The 12,123-nt window shown below is 37.8% G+C and overlaps 1 protein-coding gene across 1 annotated transcript in view; it reads left to right on the top strand.

Moving 5' to 3' along the window:
* Window positions 1-12,123, top strand: part of ITCH (itchy E3 ubiquitin protein ligase) — a 96,861-nt gene that overhangs the window by 16,409 nt on the left and 68,329 nt on the right. The window lies entirely within an intron of this gene.

The following is a 12,123-nucleotide window of genomic DNA, read 5'->3' as shown; positions in this document are numbered from 1 at the left end:
TTAAGTAAGATAATTGTCTTTCTTATGCCTATGCTTTACAATTCACACTGGATTTGATTTGGCTGGATGATGGGGAAGAACTTTGGATTATCTGAGATCATTACATGATGTTCAGAGCCAAAGTGTCACTGTTGTGGGGAATAGGGAATGGTCTACATCCTGCTTCCCTATTAAGGTAACTATTTCCAGTAAATAGGAAGGCAGTTTTTCCCCATTGTGAGTGGGTCTGAGTTAGTTTCTCTCCTTTTGTTGAGAAATTAAGTTATGGGAATTAGCATTTATTTTCTACCCCAACCCAAAGAACTCTTAATCCCTCCGTCAGTATCTTTGTCAACCTGTATGCCAAAGTTAGCTCCTTTGCTATCTTTAGTGGAGAATGAGATCTAAACATTGCTCTTATAGTCTTTGCTGCTGTGACCCCAGTGAACAGGAATTAGTTTTCAGCTCAGCTGGGTAATGTGGCTACTGGTTGCATACACCAGAACTACTTCAAACCCCCATGTTTCCACTTTCAACTGGGTTGAGGCTGGAGTCCATTCTGCATTGTAGTGGCTGGTGAATGAGGACAGATTTTTCAAAACAGGTCTTTTGATATGTAGCTCTTTCACTTGAGTAGGGGTTTGGGAGCATGGCCGAGTAGCCCTAACCATGGGAGACTACTCAGTATTTAGTTACCATGTATGCTTTTGTATTTTAGTAAAGCTGAGTTTAGCTTCATTTGGTTTTAGTTCTCTGAATACCACTGTGTGTATTTTAGCTCTTTGAACTCTGTCTGTACTTTCTGCTTCAGCAAGCAGTTTTTCTCCTTACTGGTTTTGTGTGTTTTCTGAAATGTCTTTTTGGTGGCTCCCTATATAAAATTATCAAGTTTTGTAGGATAAATTAGACATGGACTATAAAAATAACTGATTATGTTGGGTATGTTATTTCTGAAAAGAAACCCAAGCAAATTTCATAATGTCCTGGTTATTTAATGATTTATTTATAAATAGGATATGTATTTTAAAATAAGGCTAGAAATGTAGTTTCTCTGTTTGTTATTTATGAGGTAAGATGTTACTGAAATAATCTTGTGAAATGTGTGTCTTTCCACATTTTTTTCCTCACTGCCTTTCATGAAGATGTTAAGGTTAGTTTTTATTGCTGGCAGTGTTTTAGCACCTTCTTTTTATGTTAGACATTCAGTCACATTTTTCTAATGTGATAGTAAACATTACTCAAACGATAAAAAAAATATTAAGAATTGGCCCTGTTTTAAGTTTCTTTGTACCTGACAAGACTAATAAATAATGGATTATTTTAATATTGTGCTAGATTTTAGATTCAAATTGCTATCTTCATTGACTCGAATCACAGTGATTTACTAGGTGAAGATACAGCCTCTACAGTGTATTCGATTGTGAAAGTGTTTTAAAAAATCATGTGAAAAGTCAGTTTTCCGTAGGAAATTCATAGTCATCTATCTCCATTTCTGTGAATTTTAAAGCTGTAAATGGAGGCAAAGTTGAAATTGGCTTTAGAAATAATCTTTGGAGGAGGTGAAAGAAGAATAGATTGTAAAACGAAAGAGACATTAAAACAGATAGATTAATCTATCAATGAGATAAAGAGGTAGAAGAGAGATCCTAGAAAGGGAGAATGAGTCCTGGAGAGAGCTGCTCAAAATCTAATGTCAGGTGTTTTTTGTTGTTGTAGAAACTAGATTAAGAGCATTTTTTTGGTCCCCCAGCCCCATTTCTTAGGAAGCACTCATTTTTCTGTCCCAATGGTTTTGCCTTTTCCAGAATGTCACATAAATAGAAATCATAGGCTATGTTACTTAGGATTGCTGTAATAAATTGCCACAAACTGGACAGTTTTGAAACAGCACAGCTTCGTTTTTTCCCCCGAGTTCTAGGAGTCTAAAAGGCCAAAATAAGGTATAACTAAAATTGGAACTTCTCAGGAATAATCTGTTCTATGCCTCTGATTCCTGGCATTCCTTATCTTGTGTATATATCTCTGCAGTTTGTGTCTTCATCTTTAGCTTGATCCATTATAACTTTATCTGGATTATATTTGTGAAGATCCTGTAAGACCAAGTAAAGTCAATTTCTGGTTACCATGTGGACATAAATTTGAGGGGAGAGACTGTTCAACCCAGTGGTAGACTTAAAAAATTTTAATTAATGTTTTAAGTGTTTAAAAAATTTATCATACAGTGATTGGGTTTTTTTTGGGTGTTCAGTTTGGTCGTTCAGTCGTGTCCGACTCTTTGCAATCCCGTGGACTGCAGCATGCCAGGCCTCCCTGTCCATCACCAATTCCTGGAGTTTACTCAAACTCACGTCCATTGAGTCAGTGATGTCATCCAACCATCTCATCCTCTGTCATTCCCTTCTCCTGCCTTCAGTCCTTCCCAGCATCATGGTCTTTTCCAATGAGCCAGTTCTTCACATCAGATGGCCAAAGTATTGAAGTTTCAGCTTCAACATCAGTCTTTCCAATGAATATTTTTGGGTGTACAGTTGTATAAATTTCAACACGTTTATTGATTCTTGTAACTAATACCACAACCAGGATACAGAACAATTTCATCACACCAGAAACCTCCCTTGTGCTGTATTTTTTAGTCAAACTCACCCTCAGTTCTTAACCTCTGGCAGCAACATATTTGTTCTCCATTTCTTTGTTTTGTCTTTTGGAGACTGTCACATAAATAGCATAGTACATATTAAAATTTTTGAGAAGGGGTTTCACTCAATCTCACTTTGAGATTCCTCTGAGTTGTTGTATTTTTAAAAAACTATTTACTTTTGGCTGCACTGGTATTTGTTGCTAGAATGGGCATTCTCTAGTTGTGGTAAATGGTGCTACTCTTCATTGTGTGTGAGCTTCTCATTGTGGTGACTTCTCTTGTTGGGGAGCACAAGCTCTAGGTGTGCAGGCTTCAATAGTTGCAGCCTGCAGGCTTAGTAGTTGCAGCTATCAGAATTAGTTGCTCTGAAGCATGTGGAATCTTCCTGTACCAGGAATTGAACCCATGTCCCCTGCTTGGCAGATGGACTCTGATTCACTGTACCCCTAGGGAAATCCTGTTGCGTTTTGTTAAAAAATTTATTGCTGAGTAGTATTCCAGTGTGTAAATGTACTATAGTTTATTGATTTACCTGTGGAAGGAGATTGGTTTCCCTGGTTGGGTAAAGCATCTGCCTCCAATGCAGGAGATACAGATTCGATCCCTGGGTCTGGAAGATCCCTTGGAGCAGGATATGGTAACCCACTACAGTATTCTTGCCAGGAAAATCCAATGGACAGAGGAGCCTGGCAGGCTACGGTCCATGGGGTCGTAAAGTCAGACACTACTGAAGTGACTGAGCACGCACGCACATGGAGGGAGATCACGTTGTTTCACATGTTTTGCAACTGTGAATAGAGCTACTATAAACATTGTTGTACAGATTTTACATGGACATGACTTAGTGACTAAACAGCAGCAGCACTTTACAGGTATTATCTCAGTCTTTAAACAAAAACTACAATTAAGTTATTCCTGTTTTATGGATGAAGAAAGTATTTCAGTAATTTGCTTAAGTTTACACAGTAAGCAATGCATGTGGCTGTGGAGATATGTGGATCTAGATCTATTTGACTCCAAAGCCTGCACACTTAATTACCATGTTATAATATCTTTTGGAATGCATGCTATAGAATAGACTAGAAGAATTGTTTCTGTTTTCGAGTTTAAGGAAGGCTACCAGATGAGACTGGTTCCAAATAGAAAAAGAAGTACGTCAAGGCTGTATTGTCACCCTGCTCATTTAACTTATACGCAGAGTACATCATGAAAAACGCTGGGCTGGAAGAAGCACAAGCTGGAATCAGGATTGCTGGGAGAAATATCAATAACCTCAGATATGCAGATGACACCATCCTTATGGCAGAAAGCGAAGAGAAGCTAAAGAGCCTCTTGATGAAAGTGAAAGAGAGTGAAAAAGTTGGCTTAAAGCTCAACATTCAGAAAACTAAGATCATGGCATCTGGTCCCATCACTTCATGGGAAATAGATGGGGAAACAGTGGAAACAGTGGCTGACTTTATTTTTTTTTGGCTCCAAAATTACTGCAGATGGTGATTGCAGCCATGAAATTAAAAGACACTTACTCCTTGGAAGGAAAGTTATGACCAACCTAGATAGCATATTAGAAAGCATTTAATTTCCCAACAAAGGTCTGTCTAGTCAAGGCTATGATTTTTCCAGTGGTCATATATGGATGTGAGAGTTGGACTGTGAAGAAAGCTGATCACCGAAGAATCGATGCTTTTGAACTGTGGTGTTGGAGAACACTCTTGAGAGTCCCTTGGACTGCAAGGAGGTCCAATCAGTCCATCCTAAAGGAGATCAGTCCTGGGTGTTCATTGGAAGGACTGATGCTAAAGCTGAAACTCTAATACTTTGGCCACGATGTGAAGAGTTAACTCATTGGAAAAGACCCTGATGCTGGGAGAGATTGGGGGCAGGAGGAGAAGGGGATGACAGAGGATGAGATGGCTGGATGGCATCACCGACTCGATGGACATGAGTTTGAGTGAATTCTGGGAGTTGGTGATGGACAGGGAGGCCTGGCGTGCTGTGATTCATGGGGTCGCAAAGAGTCGGACATGAGTGAGTAACTGAACTGAACTGAACCAGATGAGATGCTTGAGCAGAATATTGAAGGTTAAGAAAAGACCAGATGACCGGAAATTTAGGGAAATAGTGGGACGAAGTTTTAACGGAACAGGATAAGTAAATCACAGAAGTATTAAACAGATGGCACTTTGGAGAATGATGAATAATTTTGTGTGATTGGAGCATAGGGTATGTATGGGAGAATGGCATGTGAAATAAGATAATAGACAAAGCAGGATCATGGCAGATCATCAGAGGTGTGTAGAAAGTTCATCTTAGAAATCCTTTGGTAACACTATGTGGACAAGTTGGGGTGAGGCAAGGAGAAATACTGAAGTGAGTATGATAGTACAGGAAGAGGCAAATGAAGGGAGTAGTAATGGGCATAATGAGGAAGATGTAAAGTAAAGTTTAATTATAAGATATTCCACCCATGCCCAACTGTTTTATTCTAATGTCTTAAGAAATTTTTTTGCCTCTTCCCCTACTTCCCAGTTTCATGCCATGAGTATGATGTATGTAGGATGTTAAAGGTTTTTCACTTTAATGCTCGAGAGCATGTGTTAGCAAACTGTGACCCATGGGAGGAATCTGGCCCTCTGCTTTTTTTTAAATAAAGTTTTATTGGGATAGCCCCATTCATTTTATGTGTTCTCTGTCACACTGTCACAGTACAATGGCAGTTGAGCAGTTGTTACAGAGATCATATGGCCCCCAAGTCTAAAATGTTTACTTTCTGGCCCTTTACAGAAAAACTTTGAAGAGCAGCAGATTGAAAGCTTTCTTCCATCTAATAACTGAAATGCATGTGATAGTGCTTACTTAATATTATATATTGTCCTTTGTTACCTAGGTGACTGACCACATAGTCATTCACAATCTACCCATAGTGTATTTGGAAATTTTTTTGAACCTAGGCCATGGTTCCCTCTTGTTTATTAATTTTTAAGTTATTCTATTTTTCTCAACGCAAGATCAGATCATGTTCAGATAAAGGTAGTTTTACTTCTTCCTCTGCAGTCCATATGCCTTTTGTTTGATTTTCTTGCCAAGTTACACTGGCTAGAACCTTTGAATAAAAATGATGAGGGCTGGCATTCTTTCTTGTTCTTGATTTTAGGGGGAGAGCATTCAGTCTTACCATTAAGTAGGATGTAAGCAGAGAGAGACATTACTTTGCCAACAAAGGTCCATCTAGTCAAAGCTATGGTTTTTCCAGTAGTCATGTATGGATGTGAGAGTTGGACTATAAAGAGAGCTGAACGCCAAAGAATTGATGCTTTTGAACTGTGGTGTTGGAGATGACTCTTGAGATCTCAAGGAGATCCAACCAGTCCATCCTAAAGGAAATCAGTCCTGAATATCCATTGAAAGGACTGATGCTGAAGCTGAAACTCCAATACTTTGGCCACCTGATGCGAAGAACCAACTCATTGGAAAAGACCCTGATGCTGGGAAAGATTGAAGGCGGGAGGAGAAGGGGACAACAGAGGATGAGATGGTTGGATGGCATCACCAACTCGATGGACACAAGTATGAGTAAGTTCTGGGAGATGGTGATGGCCAGGGAAGCCTGGTGTACTGCAGTCCATGGGGTTGCAAAGAGTTGGACACGACTGAGCGACTGAACTAAACTGAAGCTATAGTTTTTTTTTTTTTTTTAGATGCCCTTTTTCAGGTCGAGGAAGTTCTCTTTTACTTTTGGTTTTTTGAGTGTTTTTACCATGAAAGGGTGAGTTGTGTCAAATGCCTTTTGTGCGTTGAGATGATGATAATGTTGTTTTTGTACTCTGTTCTAATATGTCTATGTAATATATATTACATTAATTGATTTCTGGATATTTATCCAAGCTTGTATTTTTGGTATAAATTCCACTTGGTCATGGAATATTACTTAATTCAATTTGTATTTCTTTGATGATTTCTGCCTTTGTATTCAACATAAGAGATTCACCAACTGTGTACAAGGGATCCAGTTTCTCCACATCCTTGCCAGCACTTTAAATCTCTCTCTCTTGATTTTGGTTATTATTGGTTGGACCATGCAGCATGTGGGATCTTAGTTCCCCAACCAGGGATCAAACCTGTGCCCTCTGCATTGGAAGCATGGACCACCAGGGAATCTTCTGTTTGGAATTGTTATAGTTTTTTTTTTTTTTAATGTGTAAAACCATGTCATCTGGGGACAGATAATTTTCCTTCCTTCTTACCAATTTTTTCTTTCTTTTTTTTTTTTTAATGCTTTAATTGCTTTGGCTAGGACTTCCAGTACTCCCAGTATTGACTAGAAATGGTGAGAGTGGGCATCCTGTCTTGTCCTAGTATTAGAAGAAAAGATTTCAGATTTTCACTGTTGAGTATGATGTTAGCTGTGGGCTTTTTCATATATAAAACATATTTTATTTTGTTGAGGTAATTTCCTTCTGTTCCTAATCTGACAGTTTTTTTATGAAACAGTATTGAATTTTGTCAAATGCTCTTCTGCATTTGTTGTGATATTCATGTGGTTTTTATCCTTTATTGTATTTTCTTTATTTTTAAAAAATATTTTAATTTTGTTGGAGTATAGATGATTTATAGTGTTGTATATTAGTTTTCTGGTATACAACAAATGATTCAGTTATATATATTTTCATTCTTTTTTAGATTCTTATCTCATATGGGTTTTAGATTCTTATCTCACAGAATATTGAGTAGAGTTTCCTGTGCTATGGAGTAGGTCCTTGTTGGTCACACTGATTTATTTGTTTTGTATGTTGACCCCATCTTGCATCCCAGGGATTAATCAATCCTGCTTGGTCATGACGTATTAACCCTTTTAATGTGCTGTTGAATTCAGTTTGCTGGTATGAAAATGAAACATTTTGAATGTTATAATGTGGCTCTGGAAATACCAGATTCTTCTCCCATCTCATGGTTTCTTGTTGCTGCCTGCTGTGGTTGTCATTTGATTGTTTGTTTTAGACTAATTTTATATAGTCCTGTTTTCTTTGTCTTGTGTGGTCTCTGAAGTCTGTTCTGTTAGATTAGTAGTTTGACAGACAAACCTTCTCACTGATTGATATAAAATCGGTTTATAACGTTTAAGATTCAAGTGTACAAAATTATATTTTGACTTCTGTATACACTGCAACATGCTAACTACCAAGAGTTTAATTTCCATTCATCACCATGCACTTGACTTCCTTTATCCATTTTGCCCTTCCCACACTTAATTTCTGCTAACCACTATTCTTCTCTCTGTGTGCTTATTTTTGTTTGGTTTGTTTACACACCCCCCATCCCCCACACACATGTGAAAGAAATCATTCAGTATTTGCCTTTTTCTGTCTTATTTCACTAGCATAATACTCTCCAGGTCTATCCATGTTGTTGCAAATGGCAAAATTTCCTCTCTTAAAAAAAATTTTTTTTTGTTTTTAAGCTGAGTAGTATTCCCTTGTTTTAAATATATACTACATCTTTTTTATCCAGTCATTCACGGATGGCAACTTAGATTGTTTACATATCTTGGCTCTTGTATGTAGTGCTGGATTGAACATCGGTATGCATATATCTTTTTAAAATAGATGTTTTTGAATTTTTTGGATAAATACCTAGAAGTGGAATAGCTGGATCGTATTCTTAATTTTTGAGAACTCTCTATACTGTTTTCAATAGTGGCTTCAGTAATTTGCACTCCCACAAACTGTACAAGGATTCCCTTTTCTCAGCATCCTCTCTAACACTTGTTATTTCTTGCCTTTTTGATAATACTTACTCTAATGGTGTGAGGTGGTATCTCATTTGTGGTTTTGATTTGCATCTCCCTAATAATTAGTGATGCAGATGACAATACCTTATGGCAGAAAGTGAAGAGGAACTAAAAAGCCTCTTAATGAAAGTGAAAGAGGAGAGTGAAAAGGTTGGCTTGAAGCTCAACATTCAGAAAACAAAGATCATGGCATCTGGTCCCATCACTTCATGGGAAATAGATGGGGAAACAGTGTCAGACTTTATTTTTTTGGGCTCCAGAATCACTGCAGATGCTGATTGCAGCCATGAAATTAAAAGACACTCCTTGGAAGGAAGGTTATGACCAACCTAGATAGTATATTAAAAAGCAGAGACATTACTTTGCCAACCAAGGTCCGTCTAGTCAAGGCTATGGTTTTTCCAGTGGTCAGGTATATGGATGTGAGAGTTAGACTGTGAAGAAAGCTGATCGCCGAAGAATTGATGCTTTTGAACTGTGGTGTTGGAGAAGACTCTTGAGAGTCCCTTGGACTGCAAGGAGATCCAACCAGTCCATTCTAAAGGAGATCAATCCTGGGTGTTCATTGGAAGGACTGATGCTAAAGCTGAAACTCCAATACTTTGGCCACCTCATGCGAAGAGTTGACTCACTGGAAAAGACTCTGATGCTGGGAAGGATTGGGGGCAGGAGGAGAAGGGGACGACAGAGAATGAGATGGCTGGATGGCATCACCAACTTGATGGACATGAGTTGGAGTGAACTCCGGGAGTTGGTGATGGACAGGGAGGCCTGGCGTGCTGTGATTCATTGGGTCGCAAAGAGTCGGACATGACTGAACGACTGAACTGAACTGAACTGGTTGCTAGTTAATACTAAGGTTTCTATAATTTGTCTTTACTATTATACAAGTGGTGTTTTTTTTTTATTCTTAGAAATTTAAAATAAATAATTTTGATTATAAGAAACTAATGTGAACTAGAACATACATTATTAAAATTATCAGCATGTTTTTGCAAAGCATTTCACAGTTCTATCACAATGATTCTCTGTAATTATCTGGAGAGAATCACTGTTTCTAAAAATTTTGTAGTCTGTACTTTCATTAGTCTTCTTTACATGAAATTATGTTTTTAAATACGTTTTATTATGATTTTGAATTTATTTTCTTTGCAACTTTATAATGTTAATTTAGAATAATCTATTCTATTTAAAAGTGTATTTTTTCAGCAATAAACTGTTGCTGTAGATCAGCAACTAGAATAATAGTTTATCATGCATAAAAACAGCATCCAGATGTTGGACTTTTCTCACTGCCTCTTAATTTCCTTATCTTGATGTCATAATTCTGTGGCAAACAGTCTTTTTGGTATTGAGGAGACGGTAATAGCTATACATAATGTGGTAATTATGTCTTTGAGGATTCTTTCTGTAGCAAGCAGTTTGAATCAGAAGAATATCCTGTGCAGTACTCTGTTGACTTTTATGGTATACCTCAGTGCCTTTATATTCTGGGTGACTAGTAATGGCTTTATTTATGATGTAGTCCTTCTGTATTTAAAATGACCCTTTCAGTAAATTGTATAAAACACCCGAAATGGTGTAATTTACGTAGACATAGAAAGTGAAGGAAAAAAATATACAGACCAAGCCAAGGGAATGAGCTAGTCATTTGAGTTAAGGCTGCCAGAATTTTAGCTTTGAATACATTCTTTTTCCTTCCTCCCTACATCTGTGTCTGTCCGTCCCTCCCTCCCTGTCTTCTCAGCGTATGGAATTCTGGTTCCCTGACCAGGGATTGAACTCATGCCCCTGAATTGCAAGTGGTTCTAACCCCTGGACCACCAGGGAATGGAAGCCTAATTTTGTATGAATACTGTAGACATGTTTACAGTTTCAGGTTACTTTGTTTGCCTTATTGTATTTATGTATTTCTTTTATAGGACCTGGAAGATAGTGAGTGCTTAAGTAAATTTTACTTTAATCTTTGACCCACTCAAAATATTCCTCATATTTTATCAAGTCCCTGAAATCCTAAGAACATTTTATTTTAAAAACAGATTTAGTTAAATTCTGACAGTAAACATTCATAGCATTTCCCCCCCACCTACATAATCATTCAGTCTTTCAGCAACCTTGTGAGGTAGAGATGGTGTTATCCCCGTTTCTCTGACAGGAAACTGAGACCTAGAGAGGTTACATAACTCAAATAGTATCATACAATAAGTGTTGTAGCCAGGAATCAAGCCCAAGTGTCCTGATTTTGCTATAAAATCTCTGTTATGTAGATCATGCCCTTACCACATGAGGATTAACTCTTCTGAGACTATGGACTGAAGAAGATATGTTAGGGTTGTTTATTTTAGTATAATTCAGGAGCCATCTTTTTTCATTTCACAGATCAGATGTTTAAGTGTTTGCAATGTGTCAGGCACTGTTTTGGAATTCTGGGTTTTATCAGTGAACCAAAAAAATGATTTCTGTTCACAGAGAGTCAAAACCAATAAACATAATAACCAAGTCAATTACTTGGTATGTCAAAAGACCACATTGTCTGTAGAAGAAAAAAAATGATCAGGATAGGTAGAACAGACTGTTACTGTTGTGAAGAAAACAAGTAGAACAAAGGTCTTAAGGCAAGAATGTGCTGGCATGTTTGAAAAATAATAGGTAGGTGCCTGAGTAGAGGCAAAAAGTAGAAGGGAAATAAGATCAGGAGGTAGGGAACAGTGGAAGCATGTATTATTATAGGGTCTTTCACTTGAGTAAAATGGGAAGATTTGAAGAACTTTTTAACATCTTAAAATCATCCAGGTTATGTTATGAATAGGTACTGAGGCTGGACAAGGATGGAAAAAGGGAAGACCTTTTAGGTTAATCTGGGTTTCCCTTGTGACTCCAGCTGGTAAAGAATCTGCCTGCAATGCGGGAGACCTGGGTTCCATCCCTGGGTTGGGAAGATCATCTGGAGAAGGGAAAGGCTACCCACTCCAGTATTCTGGCCTGGAGAATTCCATGGACTGTACAGTCCACAGGGTCACTTTAGGTTAATCTAGGAGAGGGGCATAATTTAGGAAGAAGATAGCTGTCAGGTGGCTATGAACAGATTGATGAAAGAGGTGGTGAGAAATGGCTGGATTCTAGGTGTATTTTGCAAATAGAGACATTAGAATTTGTCAGCAGATGGGAAGGGACATATGAACAAAGGAGTCAAGAATAACTCCATAGTTTTTAGCTTGAGCATCTGAAAGGATGAAATTGCCTTCGACTGAGAGAGTTTACAGAGGATATCAGGGGTTCCATTTTTGATGTGTTGGTTTAAAATGTCTTTTAGATACCCAAGTGAAGTTGCTGTTTATAATTCAGGAGTGAAATCTGGGATAGAAATGTAAAGTTGGTACTTGTTGGTATATATATGATATTTAAAGCCATAACACTGGATGATATCCTTGAGGAAATGAATATGAAGATATGAGAGAAGAGGGAACCAATAACTGAGCCCTAGGACATTGCAGTATTAAGAGGGTAGAGAGACCAGAAGGAATCATCAAAGAAGACTAGGAAGGAATAATCAGTAAGATAGGACATAAACCTTGAGAATGTGTCTTCGGAACTAAAAGAAGAAAGTAAACCACGGAAGAAAGAAATTCAACCATTTCAGATTTTGCTAATAGTTTAGTGTGAGATGGATACTAAAATATTAGTGTGAAGGCCACTGGTTATTTTGTGGTCTTCAGTG

The sequence above is a fragment of the Moschus berezovskii genome, chromosome 15 (assembly GCF_049115385.1).
Source record: "Moschus berezovskii isolate FMDL1 chromosome 15, NW_MosBer_1.0, whole genome shotgun sequence".
Classification (NCBI taxonomy): Eukaryota; Metazoa; Chordata; class Mammalia; order Artiodactyla; family Moschidae; genus Moschus; species Moschus berezovskii.
This window is presented reverse-complemented; position numbering and strand designations above follow the sequence as displayed.